Genomic DNA, 22,623 nt, shown 5'->3' with positions numbered 1-22,623 from the left:
AAGTATGCAGTGTACTGTAAAAAAAAAAAACCAAACCAAACCAAAACAAAACAAGAAACCCCCATGTAATGTGGGCTAAACTATGCAGGTTGAAACACTACAAACCACAAAGGTGAGGATCATAGGACAAGTATTTCTTTACCAGCTATGGGTGGGATAGTGTCTTAATGATTTATTCTGAAATAACAAAACAATCTGAAACAATGAAGTGTTTCTCTATGCCTCATGAATGTATATGAATTCAGTTCATGATAGAACAAGTCATTGGCTGCCTCAGCTAAACAGCCAAAAGGGGATGATTGATTGTTTTGTGCAGAACCTTGCACAGTCAAAAGGTACTTGAAACCTGTGGTTGACCAAATGGGAAACACTGCCAAAAATGAATGTAACTCTTCAATAGTATCACAGTATTAATACTGATGACCAGAAGTACTTGAGGAATAAAAATCACAAACTTACCAAATCCACTACAGATTTGCTTGTATAAACTATGTTTCTATTACTTCTTTAAATAAAAACTCTTATTGCCTTTAAAGTACATATACTAGAAAATAGATTTGATTAGCTTTAGTTGCTCACTTCATACATACTGGAGGGTTACTGCTTTCATGAGAAAAAAAATTTTTTACCATAAGTGAATATGAGCAAGTGATTTATTTTATTCACAGTCAGATAAGGAAAATGTCCCTTCCTGAAACGTAAATGGTATAATTTTTTATTTACTTAGAATCTAAAATTATATCTTCATATAATTCGGTGATCATTCATTACTGCAAACTCATTTTTCAAATTTATGGCTACTTGAAATTATTTGAGGGGAAAGGAATTGTTTATAATTACTTCTATCCATAAGAATGTTGTCTTAATATAGAGTCCCCCAGATGTGAATTCCAAGACATGGAATTAGATTTACTTGAAGGGCAACATAGGAAGCAGGAGTGAAGGGGCAGGGAGAAAGAGAAAGGAAGGAGAGGCCATTACAGGTGTGCATTACTGAGACCTGCTGCTGGAGGGAACAGGGACTCAGTAGTGCAGGAAACTGTGAGAAACAGACAGAGTACTCGTCCTCCACTGGAAGGGCAGGTGCTACATGCCAGTCCCCAGCTACCATGCTCCATTGGTTGAGGGTTACTCCTGGGGACATGAACTCTCCCCCACTGCTGGGCTCATATACCCAGGCTGAGGATGCTCCCGTGGCTTCAGAAAAAGCTCTGTGATGGAAAAGTGGAGACCCTCCTGCCTAGAGGTGCAGTAAAGTACAAGATGCCCAGTTAAATTAGGATTTCAGATAAACAGTGAATACTTTTTAAATTATAAATATTATGTGAGATATACTTATGTTAAAAAATTATTCCTTATATTCCTTATTTATTTAAAATCTAAATGTAACTAGGCATCCTATGTTCTTTTTTTTCTCTTCTAAATCTGGCAACCCTACCACTGGCAAGGTGCTTGTGATGGGCTGCTGTTGGCCTGAGTCTGAACTTGCCCAGAACTGTCTATCTCTGCTGCAGCTAAAGTCAGAGGTGGGCTGAGGGCAGGTGAAGCAGGGCGCCAAAAGTGTGACTTAGGTAAAGAATAAATCTGCCTAACTTCACCAAACAGAATACCACATACACTCATCCTATGTGTTTTCATTTTTCTAATCGACCCCCCCTTTTTTTTGCTACAAATAGATATCCACTTAACCTCCTCATAAGTAATCTTTTACTTGACTCTGTACAGCACAAGTTTGCTTAACCAAAATTATACAACAGATTACTTATCTCCTGAATCTTCTCAAGTCCTCTGAGGCTTGCTCATGCCAGTTTCTTGTCACATTGTGATCATAGATGCTTCATATGATACCAGTAAATGTTAGTCTGGGCCTTCTGAGGAGCAGATGGAAAGACAGGACCAGCCATGCGAGAGATTTACGAGGGGCAACAACACCTGGGAGAGGAATATGACGAGGTTTGACCACAGTGAATGAGAGAGGCAAGGAAAAAGGATGGGTAGAAGAGTCTTAGACTGTAGTACAGTTCTAAGAGATCTGGGCAGGGCCACTGGGCAGTCATCCTTCAGAGGAGACCTGTGTCCTGCGGGAGCAGGGCTGCCTTATTGACCCTGCCACACTCAGTCACCGACCAGGCACAACTCCTGGGCAGTGTGGCCTTGGTGTGGACAGAAGTGGACATCAGAGCACAGTATCTGGTGCCCTTGTCAGTTGGGCTCAACTGCTCACTTTCATGTGCAGTTGCTACACAGTTTCTTAGGAAGAGGTACAAAATACACCTGCTAAATGTACTCATTGACTGAGTACCCTCTTTAGAGATAGTTTTGAAAAATACTTAACTAGTTAATACTCATATCCATGAAACTGAAGTAACTGTGATATTGCATTTGTAGAGATATTTTAGGGCAGTGAAACTTTGTAGCATTTTTTCTCATCATAGTTTTTTAGACAACAGCTTATTTCATCACCTCCTTAGGGTTGTCTTGCAGTAAACTGGCAAAATATAGTAATAGTGGCTACTTATTAAGGCTATTGTAAGGATAATAGGAAGACAACTCTAATAGAACCCTTAGCATATCACTGCCACATGGTAAAAGTTCAATTAATGTTAGCTATTGGTGAATAATTATTAAAAACCAATGTGGCATGGGGAAAAAAATGTGACGCGTATCCATGTAAAATTGCCTTGCTTTGTATATTCTTCCTAGCTCCACGTTCCTGAGGAAGAACACAACATCTCTCCTCCCATTGCCAAAGAAACGGAGACGATATGGGAGGTGATGTATGTGTTAACGAACCTTATTGCGGTAATCATTTCACAGTATATACGTATATCAAATCATCACATTGTATGCCTTCATGGTACACAATGTTTTATGTCAACTATATCTAAATAAAGCTGGAAAATTTTAAAAAAATAACTGAGAGGAATGGGTCACAAGGATTGATTCTTTTACTTGTTTTTAAGGATAGATGCCTGCAGTTGTGGATGAACAACTCAAAATCTACCAACTTTATTTGTCACGTCATCTACTGCTGCCTAATACATCACCACTAAAACTTAGTGGCTTGAAACAATACATAAGCATTTATTACATCTCAAGTTTCCATTGGTGAAGAATTCAGGAAGGGGTCTTACGGGCAGTTCTCATTTGGAGTTTCTCATTTAGTTGTAGTCAGATATTGGCTGGTCCTGAAATCATCTGAAGGCACGGTTGGGTTTGGAGGATCCATTTCCAACACGACTTTCATTAGACTGGCAAGGTGGTGCTGGCTGTTGGTTGGAAGCCTCAGGTCCTCTACACAGGGTTGTTTGAGTGTCCTCACAGCATGGCGCTGGCTTCCTCCAGAGACAAAGGTGAAAGCTGCGATGCTTACATGACCAAGTCACACACCATACCCTCCACACAACTGCTCACACAGGGCTAACACACAAGGCTATGAATACTGAACACAAGGATTATTGGGAATCATCTTGGAGCTAATATGTTTATTAAAATCTCCTGCAGAATATATGTGTCCAGGAAAAATTACCTTTAATAAGAGTGCTTCTGCAGCCGCATAGCACAGGGAGATCAGCTCGGTGCTTTGTGACCGCCTGGAGGGATGGGATAGGGAGGGTGGGAGGGAGACGCAAAAGGGAGGGGATATGGGAACATATGTATATGTATAACTGATTAAATTTGTTATAAAGCAAAAAAATAAAAAATATAAATAAATAAATAAAGAAAGAAAGAAAGAAAGAAAGAAAAAAAAGAGTGCTTCTGGGGCTTCCCAGGTGGCGCAGTGGTTGAGAGTCCGCCTGCCGATGCAGGGGACACGGGTTCGTGCCCCGGTCCACAAAGGTCCCACATGCCGCGGAGCAGCTAGTCCCGTGAGCCATGGCCGCTGAGCCTGCGCGTCCGGAGCCTGTGCTCCGCAACGGGAGAGGCCACAACAGTGAGAGGCCCGCGTACCACAAAATAAATAAATAAATAAATAAGAGTGCTTCTAATACTGGAGACTACAGACAAGAATCATTTTTCACCTGAGCTAAACTAAGCCTTGGTTTTTCATTTGTAGACATAGGCAAATGCAACATGACTACCATATCCTACCCTTCTAGGAAAGGCCTAAAGCAAGGATGTAAATGGGCAGCTTTCAAGCAGAATTCACCCCAAAGTCATACAGTGTTTGGCTTGGCCTAACCAGTGTGTATAATGAATATGCAATTAAATACCTTTAGAGAAGCATTTGTTCTCCACTTTGCCACCACTCCCTACAGTCTTAAATCAAGTTATATATTATCTGCTCGACCCCTGAAAGGTCCCAGCAATCCCTACCTTAAAGAAGTGGAAATTCTAAGTGTAGAGAAAAGAGGGCCAAGGGGGAAAGAGGAATAGACAGAGAGTTCCTGAAGCAAGCTCACTCAGCTGTCCTCCTCCATGCAGAGGATATTATAAGAACAAATGAATATCTTGGCAGTATCATGAACGATTTAACATAGACAAGAGAACAGTGCTCTTGAGAGTGAAGTCTGTTCAATACTAAAGTACGGAAATGGAAACTCCTTCTCCGGAGGTCTTTAGAAAGAGGAAAGATTCTAATCTGTCTGGAAGAATTTAGGTGTGGTTTTTCTTGGGGATAAATGGGTTGGTTTATATAACTTACAGAGTTTCTTCTATGATTTTTTGACCCCCTTCTATGATTTTTTAAAAAGTTATTCCTCCTCCCTCCACTCTCCCCACACATAACGTTCCCTTAGGTGCAGAGTACGTCATGACTCTATCATGAAGCTCAGCAATTCCCTCTTCTGGGAAATGGGAGACCACCCAGGCGAACAATGATAGGCCGTCCCCTAAAACCTACATATCTGGCTTGCTGCAAATTGTCTGTCATTTCACTCTTCCATTTGTAGAATTATTTTCAAAGTCTGGTCATTAGCACTGTTAATTTCAAAAGTTTCTATTATTTTGTTTCCTTTTTTCCCGAAAGTATTCCCCATGCAAAAGTATTCTGATTTTTAGTACATCCAATAATATATGCATATCTTTAAAGCTCAACACTTTCAACTAAAGAACAAAGTAGTCTGTAATTTACGCTTTATCCCAAGCCCCAAAATTTTCAATGTGTGTGTTCTCATGTGAAGAAATCCAATGCTTCCAACATATTCTTTGAATGTTATGTTTTCTTTTCTAAACAAACAATGTGATGATCAATTTCAACCTTATGCCCAGGCTTCTATACAAGTGTGTTTCCCATTAAAGTTCATCATAACTTTTCCAAATGTGTTTCTCAAACAAATCAAGATTCTTTTATCCCTATATAGCTAAATAGTCTTGATTTAATTTGAGAGAAATTTCACATCAGAGGTCAACAGAAATTGTAGCTGAGTGCCACTGTTAAAATTTTCATTGCACTTAAAAAGATTGAAAAGATATAATATATATCACCTTTCATGCTCAAAATTTAGAAACTTCTTAATTCCTTTTATCCCTGTGTTCACTCGGTGAACTTTTTTTTTTACCTTTATTGAGGTATAATTGACAAATAAAATTGTAAGATATTTAAAGTGTATTTGATGATGATTTGATATACGTATACATTTTGGAAGGATTCTCCCCATCAAGTTAATTAACAGATCCATCACCTCATATATTTACCTTTGTGTGTGTGTGTGTGTGTGTGTGTGTGTGTGTGTGTGTGTGAGAGAGAGAGAGAGAGAGAGAACATTTAAGTTCTACTGCCTTAACAAAATTCAATTATTTAATTCAGTGTTATCAACTATAGATACCATGTTATATATTTGTATCTTCAGACTTCATTCATCTTAGAGCTGAAAGTTTGTACCCTTTTTACCAACCTCTCCCTATTTCCTCCACCAGCTATTCCCTGGAACTTACTTTTCTACTTTTGTTCCTATGAACTTGACTTTTTAAAAAATTCTGCATATAAATGATACCATGCAGTCTTTGTTTTTCTCTGTCTGGCTTACTTCACTTAACACAATTCCCTCAAGGTCAACCCAAGTTGTCACAAATGGCAGAATTTCCTTCTTTCTCGTGGCTGAATAATATTCTATTACATATTTAGATATAAGTCTTGGCTACTGTGAATAATGTTGCAATGGATATGGGGGTGCAGATACCCTTTGATATCCTGTTTTCATTTCTTGTGGATATATACTTAGAAGTGAGATTGCTGGATCATATGGTAGCTCTACTTTTAACTTTTTGAGGAAAATCCCTACTGTTTTCCACAGTGGCTGCATCAATTTACATTCGCGCCAACAGTGCAGAAGTGTTCCCTTTTCTCCACATCCTCGCCAACACTTGCTATCTCTTGTCTGTTTGATGATAGCCATTCTAACAGGTGTGAGGTGAAATCTCATTGTGGTTTGGATTTGCATTTCCCTGGTGATTAGTGATACTGAGCACCTTCTCATGTACCTCTTGGCCATCTCTATGTCCTCTTTGGAAAAGTGTCTATTCAGTTCCTCTGCCCATTTTTTTTTAAATTAATTTATTTATTTGTTTTTGGCTGCTTTGGGTCTTTGTTGCTGCACACGGGCTTTCTCTAGTGGCGGCGAGCGAAGGTTGCTCTTCATTGCGGTGTGCGGACTTCTCATTGCAGTGGCTTCTCTTGTTGCGGAGCATGGGCTCTAGGTGCACGGGCTTCATTAGTTGTGGCACGCAGGCTCAGTAGTTGTGGCACACGGGCTTAGTTGCTCTGTGCGGCATGTGGGATCTTCCCAGACCAGGGCTCGAACCTGTGTCCCCTGCATTGGCAGGCAGATTCTTAACCACTGCACCACCAGGGAAGTCCCCTCTGCCCATTTTAAAAATAGAATTGTTTGGGGGATTTTTGCTGTGTGAATTCTTTAAAATTTTTGCATATTAAATCCTTATCAGATATATGATTTGCAAACATTTTCTTCCATTCCATAGGTTGCCTTTTCATTCTGTTGGTGGTTTCCTTTGCTATGCAGGAATTTTTATTTTGATGTAGTCACACTTGTTTATTTCAGTGACTCTTAACTTGTAAAATCCAAGTCCCTGTTTTTAATTTTGAAAAATTTCAGACTTACAGCAAAGTTGAAAGAATTTTATAGTGAACACCCACATATGAATCACTTTTTACTATACCTTACTACTCGTCTTTTACCATACCCAGGTACACTTTTGATAAACATAAAACAACTGTCATCCCCTACTCCCCACAGTCTGATGCACAGGTTATCTTAAGAATTTCTGCTGTCATCTGTGTATCCCCACCAGACAAAAAATTTTTTTAAAGCTTTATATTGTTTATTTTGAATTATAATTATAGAAGGTTAAAAAATAATAGTGACTACAGTGGATTGAAAAGTAAGAATTCAAGAGTTCATAATAAAACTTGAACAAAAATTCATTGGTCATCTTTGCAGGTTTCTGGTACCAATTCACCACTCTGAAAATGAATTAATAAATTGAAAAAATAAAGCATTTGTTCTGTTTTCCCTGTACAAACTGTATTTCTGGGTAACTAAATCTTCAACAAGAGAAAGTTATTTATAGAAGAATTACAGCTAATAAATGCAGAGTGACTGGAAGAAAAGTCACCTTTTGCAACCCCTTAATGAAATAAAGGAACTAGACAAACATCAAAGGCTACTAAAACCTTTAGGAAAATGTGGAAAGGGAATATTATAATGGGGTAATCTGGCTGACAACTCCTGAGTCTACCAATCAATCTTAGCATCACTAACTGTAGGACAGAAGACATTGTGGGTCTCCTGAATGATGTAATAAAGAGTACACAATACCATCTATAAAGTGTTTCTTTCTTAAAAAAAAAAAATTGCACTGGAACCTAAGTCAAGACTCTGAGTAGCTCTACCTCCCAGTTACAAAAAAAAAAAAAAATACAGGCAATGGAAGCACTGGAAGCACAAGGTAAATAGTACCATGAGGAAGCCAGCAAACAAATGCAGAAAAACAGGACATTATCCAGGACCAATGAGCTGCTTTATTCAACAGCCGAAGGATATTAAAATGAAGGAGGGTAATAAGTGGAAGTAGATTAAAGAAACTTAAGAAACACATTAACCAAATAATAATCGAGGACCTTGCTTACATCCTAATTGAAACAAATTGAGTGTAAAAAGACATTTTTAAGATAGTTGAGGAAATTTGGATATGAAATGAATAGTAGATGACATTAAGCAATTATAAAATTATTTAGTTGCTTTAATAGCATTGTGATTATGTTTAAAATGTCATAGATCTTACAGTTAAGTACCAAAGGTGAAATGCTGTAATATTTGGGATTTGCTTTAAAATACTCTAAAAAATTATGGAAAGATAGATAAAGCAAGATTAACAAGATATTCTCTCTACACATACGATGTTTGGATGCTTTTATTAAAAGAGGTTAAGAAAGAATAGGAAAAAAATGTCATCAGGAGTGATAATGATAAAGGAAGGCACATGAGGGAGAAAGAATAGAGTTACCCATGGTTCATTAGCTTTAAAATATGTTATGTTTTAGAAAATTAAGTCAATAAATAGGAATGTGTTGAAAAATTATGCTGAGGTTGTATTGTACATGTGGGGGAGTGCGGGTAGTAGTCCTTTAATACCACATTAAGCATTTAATTATCTATTTTGTAATAAATATAAACCCAGTAAGGAACTTTACACTGAACAGTAATTAACCTTGTTTTGAAAAAAAAATACGTTACCTTTAAATATTTTTGCATTTAACCAATATTAAATCACTTGAGCATCACTTATTTTTAAAAAAGCTTTTTTCTTCATCCATTTAAAAAATATACAATAATTTTATAATAATGAAAAGTTGTTTTTAAACCATTTTCTACCTCCTAAAATTCTGAGATGCTCTGTATTCTCTCCTTCCCACCCACACCCCATCATGAAGTTGAGAATTTCCATTTAATGTGTGTATGAGCTGTGGGGTGGGTAGCAGACAGAGGGCAGAGAAGCAAGAGGTCCTAGGGCATCAAAGGGTGAGAAACAGAGGCAGAATGAATTGTGGGAGCTGACGCCAACCTCTACTACCTGAAACCTTGCCATTTTCCCCACTACAAGATATAGAAATGAAGCACCAAGGAAATCATGCCCAGACAGATTTCTGGCACACTTTGCCTTCAGCTGGAACAGATAGAAGGAGACGGTCTGTTGGATCCAAAGCAAGAAGATCAAGGAGTGGAGTAATGAAACTCTCAATTAGGGTTTGCAGACTTCAAGTTCAGGGAGCATTCAGCCACTCTGTCAGCCTCCTTAGGCAAGCAGGAGTTTTCCCTAAACACGGATGGCTCAAGTGACTCCTTTCGTGGGAACACTAAACAAAGCTTCTCTGGGTAAGTCACTGCAAGGAGTCCTGGAGAGATTTGGCAGCAGCTTCAAGCTTCATAGGGAGCTGGCAGAGGCAGCAGAGAAATGAGGTCGCACAGTGTAGGAAAAATCTCCTGACAGAGGCAAGGATTCAAGATTAGAGAACAGATACAAGTGGCAAGAAAGAGTGATATTGATGAAAGGGAAGAAATGAATAGGGGTAGGGCAAGCATGCCCAATGTGTTGACCTGGTGGTGAGAGTCACCATGACAGGTTGGGGGTCCTAAAAAATGCAGAAAGCAAGAAAAGAATGAGAAAAAAACAATGTGGGGGTGGGGAGGAAATTAGGGGGAGAAAGGAAAAGCAAGCAAGCATGAAAGTGGATACTGAGGGACTTACCTGGTGGTGCAGTGGTTAAGAATCCACCTGCCAATGCAGGGGACACAGGTTCGATCCCTGGTCTGGGAAGATCCCACATGCCATGTAGCAACTAAGCCGGTATACCACAACTACTGAGCCTGTGCTCTAGAGCCCACGAGCCACAACTACTGAGCCTACATGCCACAACTACTGAAGCCAGCACGCTCTAGGGCCCACGTGCCACAACTACTGAGACTGTGTGCTGCAGCTACTGAAGCCCACACACCTAGAGCCCGTGCTCCGCAACAAGACAAGCCACCGCAATGAGAAGCCTGCGCACCACAACAAAGAGTAACCCCTGCTGGCTGCAGCTAGAGAAAGCCCGCGTGTAGCAACCAACACCCAAACACAGCCAAAAATAATAATTAAAAGAAAAAAAAGAAAGAAAAAGTGGATACTGAACCAGCCTAGAGAATCTTTATACATCTTTAAGGTATAACACATTTACCCCAACATACCATGGAAGAATAATATCGAGATAGAATATCATGGTTAACTCAGATTACCTTCTCCTTAACATGTGCCATATTTATTAGACATTCAACTGTTTGGATTTATTCTCATAAATAAACAATATTCTTTGCCTAAATAAATTGTAATGTAGCTCTCATCTACTGTTCAAGAAGAATAAATATAGAAGCAATTTTGCTAGAAGTTTATTTTTATTGCTCAAGTATTGGTTTCTGTTTCAAAGTATGTCACAAGCCAGCTCCTATTTCTTCCCTGCCCAGGCTCACCATGCACTTTGAAGGTGGCTGCCCCAACAAAGGAGATGGATCTCTCCAGCCTACGTGTACCAATGTGTGTGCCATTTCATCCTGCCCTCTCACCTTTGCTCTTCCCCAATTCCATTCCAGTATTTCCTAGTCTTTGATACTTTAGCCTTTGCCTCTCCATTATTGGACTCAACAATATGATTCTATTTACCTGGCTTTGACTTTTAAATATTTGCTAGCCTAGGAGTAGCTTTTCATGCTCTGGCTAGAGTGGAAGAGAGAAGGAGAAGCTGGCACAAATAATAGAGTACTGGCAGCCTTCAGGTGTGTCTAAGCGCAACTTTGATGGATGCCAAGAATAGCATTTATAGCATGTGAATCCTTGCTGGGAGGCCCTGCAAAACTAGGCTTCATTCTCCTCTCTGTCCTCCTGCTATTGGTTACCTTGGTTTCCCACCTTCACTTGATCTAGCACTAATGTCTAAAAGAGTGATTCTCAACTTCAACTGAATGTTAGAGTCAACTAGGGGACTTTAGCAAATACTGATGCCAAGGACCTAGCCTCCGTGATTTCATTGCAATCAGCCTGGGGTGCTGGTTGGGCTCTGGGATCTTTCAGATCTCCTCACATAATGTTATCATAGAGCCAATAATAAAAAACACTGCCCTAGAAATATACCCCAGAGTTCCGGTTGCCTAAGTGATTCCAATCTGACCAATCCCTATTTATTTAAATTGGGGAGGAAAGGGGATTGAATATATGATAACAAGTATCATTTACTAATAAAGTAATAATTCTGAAAATGATAGAGCCAATCCAAGTGTATTAATATGCATTGGAATGCTGTAGCATTACCTTAGCCCACTAAAATAAATTAACATGTCATCTAGATTAAATGCAAAGAAGATGTTCATGTTGCACTTGGTGCAATGTGGAGTATAGGAAGAATGAAACCAGAAATATGCGGTATTCATAATAGACAGTCAAAGCCAGATACAATTCAAGAGATTTACAGAGTGTATGAGGAGAAGGTGCCAAACACTTAAGAGAAAATGAACCAGAGCTGCAGCCATGGGACATGGGACCAATGATTAGGAAAAGGAAAATAGAAAAGGCAACAAGAGACATTTACTAGTTGATTCCAGTTAATTCCAGTGGAAGGAATATTGTACAAAGCCTGGTCAATATTTGCCAAATTTTGCTGTGCAAGTATAACCTGACACCTGATTGCTCACAGGTCCTAATAAAAATGCTTCATTTTGTTTTCCTTTAAACACATTGTATTAGTCTGTATAAGCTGAGCTATGCTTCAGTAACAAATAATGTCTCCCCTACAAAATCTCAAAGGATCAATACCACAAAATGTCTCAGTCATACACCATGTCCATTAGGAGGAGGTAGTAGTCATTCAGGAGCCCAGACAGACGAAGCAGCCACTGTCTCAGATGTTGCCATCCTCATGTCAGACCAAAAGAAATGTCATGGAAAATCTTGCACTGGCATTTAAATGCTCCCATTCAGGAGTGACCCAAATTATTTCTATTTATAACTCACTGGCTATAACTAGTCACCTGGCCCCATGCAATGAGAAGGGATCAAGGAAGTGTAATCTAACCATGTGCTGAGAAGAGCGGAGGGCCAGAAATATGACAAGCAGTTCAAATGGTACCACCATCTTCATGGTGAAACAGTCAGCCTTTTCTTGTTTTTCTTGTTTTTCATGGAAACAGCTATGTATAAAGATATGTCATGTTATATAACTCGGTTGTACCCACTAAAATGTAATGAGGGAAAGAAATTTTGTTTTTTTCTGATGTGTCCCTAGGGCCTAAAACAGTTCCTGTAACATGAGAGAGCTTAAGCAAATATTTTTGGATAAATAAAACTCTTGTGAGAAGTAAGAATAGGCAGAGAGAGCTAAGAATAATGTTATCATCTATCAGAGTGACTATCACTAACTTGCTATTAATTATTTCAAAATCACCAAGAAATTTCCATAGTCAAATGATTTACCAACTGTACTGAAATGATGCTGTCACCACTTTATTAAATTGCTTCAGAAGCCTTACCCCAATTACGATCAAGTACAAATCCCATCATAGACTATGCCCAACACCACATATTTAACCACAAATAGCCAAGTCAGTCTTTAAAAAAATTTTTTTAAAGAGGAGGGGCAAAGAGATGGCCTTGTCCTCTGAGGTACTGATCTCAACAAATAGAATAACATTTCATACTCCTGCACCTGCGTGGGAAGTCAATCATTTATGTTGATCTGGATTTTCCCTAAATTAATCTATAAATTTCGTGCAAACCATTCAAAATTCTAGTCAGGCTTTTTTCTCCATAAAATTATTTCCATTTTAATTTCATCAAGTTCCTAACTTCCATAAGTCACCAAATTTCACCCAAAATGCCTTTGACATTTGCAAAACAGCTGGATTGGTTTAGGAGAATGCTTAAGACCACTGAAGCTCTCTGGTGAATTTGCTAAGAAATAAAACCATATGAGGATAACCATCATGTCATCTTGGGAGAAGCCCAGGGGCCCTGTCCTCTCCCACCCTGGGGCCACCCGCAGAGTGTAGCAATGGAGACTCTAAGCATGGGGTCTTTCCCCCTTTCCCAGACCCCGGATTCTCCCAACCTTGCTCTGGACCTTGTGACCAGTTAGATGGAGCTGCCCAGAGAAGCCAGGCTGAGACTTCCCTCTGATCCTGGGCCCAGGGTCTGGGATATGTGGGGACAGAATCTGACCATTTTGCAGTTTGAGTCCAACAGGGAAGCCCAGTGTTACTCATATGGTGACAAGTAACATCATATGGTGACTGGTATGAAAGTAGAAGAAGCCATCATGACAGGAGGGGTTCAAGCCTCCTGGCCTTACCCAGATGGCTCTGCATTCTGGATGGTGGTCTTTACTCACAGTCAGAAAGAAAATGTGGCCTCTTAAATGGAATGACACAAGGTTCAAAGGTAGCTGACGGGCAGATTAACCCCGGCCACTCACCAAATCAGGACAAGAACTGAGTCTCATTCCTGTGTTCACCCCCAGCATCAGCTGCCTTCCGGGAACATAGTGGAGGTTCCTGAACTTCTCCTGAAGAGAGTTAAACAGAAAGCAGGTCAGGATGTTCTGAGTAGACCGTTCATGACTAAGGGCTGGTTAACCACAACAGAGGTTCCGAAAGGGACTTTTGTTTCTCTTACACACCTTTGAGCTTTTCTGTCTAGTGAGGGACCAACCATGGGCTTGAGCTCTGTCCAGCATTTACCTGGCATTGGCTGCTAGTCACGGCATGTCTTTTAACCCTGAAAAGGTGAGGGACCCAGGAGAGTACACCTGGCCCAGGTATGCCTGATATCACTCTGGAGTTGGTCTGGGCAGCTGACCTCCCTGCATGGAGCTGTGACAGGGGAGCCCCCAGTTTCTGGCCTGTGGGATCCACCCCACTCATGGGGTAGCATGGACCTCCTGGGTGTTCCTGTCTCTCAGGTGGCCTGCTTGACCTTTCCTTTCTGAGCTGTGTTGACTCACCTCTATCCCCTGAGATTCCTCACTTCATAACCCAAATTCTGCTGTCCTCTCATACTCCAAATTCATATCCCGAGTCTGCTCTCCCAGAATGACACTGTGGACACTTTGCCTAGAATCCTTCCAGTCCTGCTTGGGGCACTTATATGTTTATACAAACACTTGCTTTATAATCTGTAGATGGTCCTGATTCAGTTTTTACAGCAAACATTGTGTGATAAACTAAACATCTTTCCTCATTGGTAAATGTAACTCTATTTCATCATTCTTTTACACCTGTTTAATTTCCACAGGACAGATGATTCATAAATCCTTTCCCCTCTCTGGTTATTTCTTAATTTTCTTCTAGTAAAGATAATACCACAGCCATGTATTTTTTCCTCAGATGAGCACACACTAGGAACTATAAGGGCAAGGGAGCCAGGCTGTATGGGGTGGGTCCTGCCTGTCCGTCTTATAGCTGTGTGACCCTGGATCAGTTACTTAACTCACTGTGCCTCAGTCTTCACATCTGTAAAATGAGCCTGCTGTGGAAATCTTGCAGGTAATATAGCAACATAAAAGGATTATTGCCACTCTAAGTTCCCTTCTAGTGACAAGAACGATGAGAATATGGTCAGGACCGATCAGAAGTACCATCACATTAACTCTTAAAAAGCAATTGTTCTGTTTTAAATTCATTTCTGGCAAAACAGGGTCAGATTCTTATTTTTATATTTCCAATTGACAAATACTACTACATATTTATGAAAGTTAAAATGTCATTTGAAATTGCTATTCTCTGTTTCTGTAACTTGAGATACTGCTGATGCGATGGGGGAATAGTTATATATATATTTTAATTTATGAAAACCACATTTGTTAACTGTAGGTACTATAGCAACAGCGTACATGTACCATCAAAGCTTTCTAGTCTGACCACTCCCATTTATTTTTTCCTGCAAGTGGAAAAATCTCATAGCTTTTTTTTTTTTACTTTGTACATAGCTGTTTTCCATATCAACTTGCTTCTTTAAATAGACTGCTATAAAAATTGCATCTGAGCAAGGTTTTAACTCTTGTTGGAACAGACTGTTGCTAGGTAAGCAGCCTCAGTGGCGTGACGGAGCACATGGGTGTCAGAGCCTGGGCTGGGTGAAGAACCCGTCGATGCATGGAGTGGGCCCATACTGAGGATTCAGAGCCTCTGCTCATTGTCGGAGAAGCCCCATGGGGTGGTGGGTGGGTGCAGTGTCAGAGTTCAGGCCAGGGGAGGAGCATGTCCTTGTGGAAGGAGGAGCCCAGTGGGTGATGTAGGAGTTCACCAATGATTGACTGTCTACCAATGATAGCAATACCACTCCCCTTGCCAATGTTTAGGAGGGCATGTGATGCCATTCTGGCCCAGGATACCTGAAGGAAAGCATTCAGGGAAAGAAAGACTCCCTAAAAGGTTTTCACTCTTGGAAGGTGAAAATGGAAAGACGCCCCTCTTATTTCTCTCAATAGTGGCATGTCAGACTGTGAAACCTGGAACTGCTGCTGCTGACCTGTGTTGCGGGGAGGCAACCAGAAAAGAAAGTTGCCTTAGAGGAGTGTAGCCTTTAAAACTAGCAGAGTTCTGGAGCCCCGTTCCTGACTGTATGGAGCCCAGAACTGCTTTCCTTTGGACTTCTTGTTAGGGAGGCAAGGCATTTCTTTACTGTTGAAACAAGTAGAGCCTAGTGTCCTGATACTATAATGAAAGACATCCTCACTGATAACTACACCTTTCCTCCAAGGTTAGCACCTATCACTGCCAACGAGTCTGCTAGTGGCTCTGTGCATGACAAACCAGAAGGACTTGGAAGCAACAACCAGGATCATTTATAGATAAACAATATAAGATCCAGGGCTTAGAAGCTGCCCTGGGAAAAAGCCACAGCCCGACTTTATGATTTTCCAATGGGTCTCTCTTATGTGGATCTCCAGACAAGAGCCTTGGGGTCATTCCACCAGTTAAATGAAGCTTCTTAAAAGTTCCTAATTAATACAGAGTGTGAACTTGTTATGTTACCATAGCTACCTACAGTTTAGGTGTGAGCCATATCTAAGTTACAAAATAAAGTTAATAAAAAATAGTTTATTCAAACAAGAATCGTACAGGAAAAAATATGGCAAGAGGGAACAAAATAGCTGTAGGGTAAGAAGTTAAGCTATGGAAGCTAGACTTTCTTAGCAAAGAAACTGTCAAGTTTACCAATCCAATAATATTCTTGGTAAATTTTCTTGTCAAAGGACTTCTGATGGAATTCCTGAACTCTTACAGAAAACAGAACCAAAAAATAGCAAGAGATCATATCAAAGAACAGAATAATTTTGATAGTAGTAGTCACTTTCAGCGTTGGCCACACCAAGATAAACAGTTATGGGAGTGCACTTGTAATACTTTGAGTCATTAATTTGTAAATGACAAGGATCAGAAATAAGGGATTTTCTTCACCCCAAAGACATCCTAGTTGCTAAAGCTATGATACAAAATATAACAAAAGTCAACAAAAGGAAGTTGAAAAGGAATGTATGTAATCACACCGAAGGCAGGATGCATGACATTTTCCACCAACTAACATTACTATAGGTAGATAGATTAACTACTTATACAATCTGGCTTAGAAAATATAGAAAAGATTATTTAAAATAATGTCATATAAAGGGCTTAGTTGACTTCCTTTGTCAAATGGTATTCACACTTTAGTGACAGTATTTAAAAAGTTTATTAGTAAAGGTAGGAATGCAGTAAAATATTTTTAGACCACCTACATTTAGCATACATTAAATTACACAACACATTCTTTTTAGTAAATGCTCTTTTTATAACATTCCTTCCAGTTACTGATAGAAACTGCAAACAGGGTTATGATATTTAACTAATTCACAAAATGCAGCTGTACTTCAAACTCTTGGCAGTTGTCCAATAATTTTAATGTAAATTTATATATATAGAGAGAGAGAACAGGAATTATTTCAAATTTTTCTTATTAGTTCCTAATTTGGGGGATGGGTGGGGCAGGGAGATCAATAGATGCAAACTCTGGGCAAGTGTTGCAATAAAAATTAGAGTCAGGGTCGGCAGGATGTAGATCCAAGAAACAACATGTATATGTGAAAATGCCATGATATTATGCAGTACACCCTCAAGATAACATTACCACATCAACTAACTTGGTCACACTCTTGATTTAATGTAGAGAAATCTAATGCAAACCAGCTTAAACCAAAAAGAAAGTATACGTTGACCCGCATAACCAAACTACAGTGGAAGCACGCATGGAACAAGCTAGAACCAAGAACTCAAATGCCATTAGACTTGATCTTCTCTTGCTCTGTGTGTTAGTTTTATTTTCCTCTACTGTAGCTCCAGTTTCTATATAGAAAGAAACATGGCTGATGGCAGTCTCTAGGCTCATACAATAATAACTTAATGATAGTGAAAAGATTCTAGAGAAGGATTCTGATTGGCCTGGCTTGTGTGATTGACCAATAATTGTGGCTAGAGTTGTGAGGTCTGGATAAGCTTAAATTCCCACCTTAAGACCAAAAACTGTGGCAGAATAAAAACCATATGATCATCTCAATAGATGCAGAAAAAGCTTTTGACAAAATACAACATCCATTTATGATAAAAACTCTCCAGAAAGTGGGCATAGAGGGAACCTACCTCAACATAATAAAGGCCGTATACAACAAACCCACAGCAAACATCATTCTCAATGGTGAAACACTGAAAGCATTTCCTCTTAAGATCAGGAACAAGACAAGGATGTCCACTCTCGCCACTATAATTCAACATAGTTTTGGAAGTCCTAGCTACAGCAATCAGAGAAGAAAAAGAAATAAAAGGAATACAAATTAGAGAAGAAGAAGTAAAACTGTCACTGTTTGCAGATGACATGATACTATACATAGAGAATCCTAAAGATCCCACCAGAAAACTACTAGAGCTAATCAATGAATTTGGTAAAGTAGCAGGATACAAAATTAATGCACAGAAATCTCTTGCATTCCTATACACTAACAATGAAAGATCAGAAAGAGAAATTAAGGAAACAATCCCATTCACCATTGCAACAAAAAGAATAAAATACCTAGGAATAAACCTACCTAAGGAGACAAAAGACGAGTATGCAGAAAACTAAGACACTGATGAAAGAAATCAAAGATGATATAAACAGATGGAGAGATATAACATGTTCTGGGATTAGAAGAATCAATATTGTGAAAATGACTATACTACCCAAAGCAATCTACAGATTAAATGCAATCCCTATCAAATTACCAATGGCATTTTTTACAGAACTAGAACAAAAAAATCGTAAAATTTGTATGGGGACACAAAAGACCCCGAATAGCCAAAGCAGTCTTGAGGGAAAAAAGCGGAGCTTGAGGAATCAGGCTCCCTGACTTCAGACTATACTACAAAGCTACAGTAATCAAGACAATATGGTACTGGCACAAAAACAGAAATATAGATCAATGGAACAGGATAGAAAGCCCAGAGATAAAGCCATGCACCTATGATCAACTAATCTATGACAAAGGAGGCAAGGATATACAATGGAGGAAAGACAGTCTCTTCAATAAGTGGTGCTGGGAAAACTGGACAGCTACATGTAAAAGAATGAAATTAGAACACTCCCTAACACCGTACACAAAAATAAACTCAAAATGGATTAGAGACCTAAATGTAAGACCAGACACTATAAAACTCTTAGAGGAAAACATATGAAGAACACTCTTTGACATAAATCACAGCAAGATCTTTTTTGATCCACCTCCTAGAGTAATGGAAATAAAAACAAAAATAAACAAATGGGACCTAATGAAACAAAAGGTTTTGCAAAGCAAAGGAAACTACAAACAAGATGAAAAGACAACCCTCAGAATGGGAGAAAATATTTGCAAACGAATCAATGGACAAAGGATTAATCTCCAAAATATATAAACAGCTCATGCAGCTCAATATTAAAAGAACAAACAGAGAACGGGGTGGGGGGCAATGCGGGACAGCACCACACCTGCTGTGACTGGATACACTTCGGGTGCTGCATTCATACAAAGCACCTGGCCAAAACCCAGGTGGTGCCATGGGGGATAGCACCATCCATATTTAGAGAGGAACCTCTACTCTCAGTAAGAACACTGGTGCCCCCAAGTCAGGACACCCCTCTGGCTTAGAGGAGGCAGCATTGTGTTTGGAGGCTCCTGGTCAGGGCAGCTGTGCCTGTGCTCATCTGAGTCTGGCAGCCTCATAACCTGCCCAGGGCTTCATAGGAGCCATCAGCTAATTCCTTTCTTCTATGAAGAAACTCAACAAATGAAGAGCAGATCTTATTCTGCAAACTGTGAACTTTGCAATGGACTTTGCCTCACTGGAAAGTGGCTCAGCCCCTTTAAGTGAAACTTAACCTCCTCTCTTCCTACAGCAAGCCGGAGGACCACACCTCAGGGGTGTGCAAGAGTGTGTGTGTGTTTGTGTTGGAGGGTGAGGAGCATATGGTCCCAGTTCAGAAATTACACCAGACTTGAGAAGTTCCAGTTAGGAGAATGGAAGAGAGCTGCATGTATCATCCACTGTGCCATCCCTGGCTTGACTGTCAACTTGGCCGACCCAAGCTCCCAGCCAGTTTTCCCTAGACTTGGAAATGTCAGGATGCCCACAGCTGTTTTCAGATGCTTCCTCTCCCCCTATGCATTTGCCTCAATGGGCCCTCTCTTTCCCAGCTTTATGTACACACACACACACACACACACACACACACATACACATATATGTCAAGAAAATCTTTTTCATATTAAAACAAACCCCACATTATCTCCATTTCTGAGTGTCAGGAATCTGGGTGTGCCTCAACTAGGTGACTCTCTCTGAGTCTCCCACGAGGCTGCAGGGCTGTGGCCATCTCAAGGCTCCTTTGGGGGGACCTACTTCCAAGCTGGCTCACATGACCATTTCAGGCTTCAGGTCCTCTCTGACTGTTGGCCAGAGACATCAGTACCTTGCTATATGGGCTCCCCATAGGTCAGCTCACAACACGGCAGCTGGTTTACCTTAGAGTGGGCCAGAGAACAAGAAAGGGTGCCCCAGACAGAAACCACAGTCTTTTTGTAAGCTGCTCTCAGAAGTGATTGATAGCCCATCCTTCTGCTGTATTCCATTCATTAGCAGTGAGACCAAAGTCCAACCCACTTGCAAGGAGAGAGGATTAATAATACAGGATGTGAAAACCAGTGGGGATCACTGGGGGCATTGTAGAGTTTGCCTGCTATATGAGTGTGTGTGCATGTGTACATGTATATGAATATATACATATATACATGCATGCACACATGTATTGTGTATGCACACATATATACACATATATGTACAAACGTATACATACCCACACATTTATATATAGAGAGAATTTATGCTTGAAGTGCCTGATTGTTACATCATATGTGTGAAAAAATTCAGCATTTTTTTTAACATTTAAAATTTTTATTTATTTATTTATGGCTGTGTTGGGTCTTTGTTTCTGTGCGAAGGCTTTCTCTAGTTGTGGCAAGCAGGGGCCACTCTTCATTGTGGTGCACGGGCCTCTCACTATTGTGGCCTCTCTTATTGCGAAGCACAGGCTCCAGACACGCAGGCTCAGTAATTGTGGCTCACGGGCCTAGTTGCTCCGCGGCATGTGGGATCTTCCCAGACCAGGGCTCGAACCCGTGTCCCCTGCATTGGCAGGCAGATTCTCAACCACTGCGCCACCAGGGAAGCCCAAAATTCAGCATTCTTAACAGCACTAACAAGATTTCTCTGCTAGCTCAAGACAAACCATCAATAACTCATCAAGCCTAAACTTGATGAGCAAAGTGAGGGAAGGGTTAGTAATTTCAATGACATCACACAATGAAGTTCTATAATGGAAATTAATATTTGTGACTTGTATGACTTTTCCACCCAGTACCACCTCTAATTCCAGGCAAGGGGGCTTCTGACCTAGGCTCCATGACTTAGAGGGCCCTGCTTAGTTCTTCCACTGGACTCTTTCCCTACCACTCCCACCCACTCCACTGTGGGAAAAGTGGATGAACCCACCTGAAGTTCTTGCCCCCTCCTCCTTTTCACACTCTATACCTAGGATCCTGATGGACATGTGATTCCCTAGGTGCAAGGGATAGTCAAAGGATAGCTATTTGGTGAGATAGACAGAGCTTAGACATGGGGTTCTTGGGAGAAGATGTGAAATCATACTGAAGCAAACTCAGGTTTGGAATTAAAAATTATATTATTTGGTTAAGCTGGGGTTCTGTCTAGAGGTTCCTCGCTTTCCCAGACAGTATAGTATGTTTCCAAACCTGAACCACTTCCTGTTCCTATACAGGGAGGTATTTAGAGGATCGTGTGTGAATTTTGAGAGAAAACAGGTATGTAAGGATGAAGTGGAAATGGCTGCTTTCCTGAGAGTTTAAGAAATATTACTTGTGGGCAATATTCCTTCAGAACCCCAATAACTAAGCATGCCATAAGGTTGAGGAGAGACTGATACTTCCCCCATTAGCTCAGAACCCACCACCATTCTGATAACTCAAAAAATGCAACACTTAGAGCATCGGAGGATAGCATCCTGGGCATGGACCCTGGAGATCAGTGAAGGGGTAGTTTTGGAGATAGATGAAGTTTATTTAAGCAGTCTAAAGGGCAACAGGCATTAGCCAGGGAGAAGAGAGCAAAGGAAGACAGCTTTGCAGGATGCTACAAGATGACTTGAGGCAACTCACTGTTGACTTCAAGAAATATCTGGAAAATTCTTTACAGATCTAGCTTGTAAAGCTTCAGTCACTGGCATTTGCATGGTAAAATTAAGCAATTAATATGAAACAACAATTCACAGAAAAAATAAAAATGACCAATAAACATTTGAAAAGACACAACTTCACTAAATAAATACAAATGAAAACATTGAGATAAAATTTTTCTCTAATTAGATTGGCAAATTTCAACAAGATTGATATCAACCTACAAAGAAAGGGACACTCATGTATGATTCATTAATATCATCAAGGGATTTCAGCTAATGGAATACTAACCCAAGAGCACAAAAGCATTTAATACAGCACTGTTTATCACAGCAAAAAACTAAACAATGTAAATGTCCATCAATAGAGTAATGAGTAAATAAACCATAAAATACGTTGCGGTGGAACGTGATGCAACAATTTAATTTAGTAGCTGACTTTAAAAGATGGAGGTTCATGAGACGGTAAGGAGAAATATAAAAGCTGAAAAACACATTACATGGATACATTCCACTAAAAAAAAACAAGAACAAAAACAAAAACCTGCACAAGCAGAAGAAAAAGCTAGCCAGCCGCAGTGTGACAGATGCTGGCAGAAAATATGAGACTTTTGGGTCAGAGACTAAGGACAGTTTATTACTCACAGTAACAGCATAGCCAGAGTTTGGATATTTGCACCAATTCCCTTAGCCACAATTCCTAGTCCAGGTGATGTGGTCACGTAAGTGGCTTGTGTTATAGGAGAGGAACTCCGAGCTTACGGAACCCAAATCTTTTATATTGGGTAGTAAGCCCGTCTGACCTTACCGTTATTATAAAAGAGGGAGACATGATCTTTATGATGCTAA

This window comes from Hyperoodon ampullatus (genome assembly GCF_949752795.1).
Source record: "Hyperoodon ampullatus genome assembly, chromosome: 9".
In the NCBI taxonomy this organism is placed as follows: Eukaryota; Metazoa; Chordata; class Mammalia; order Artiodactyla; family Ziphiidae; genus Hyperoodon; species Hyperoodon ampullatus.
The sequence above is the reverse complement of the archived record's forward strand: the minus strand, read 5'-3'. Positions refer to the sequence as shown.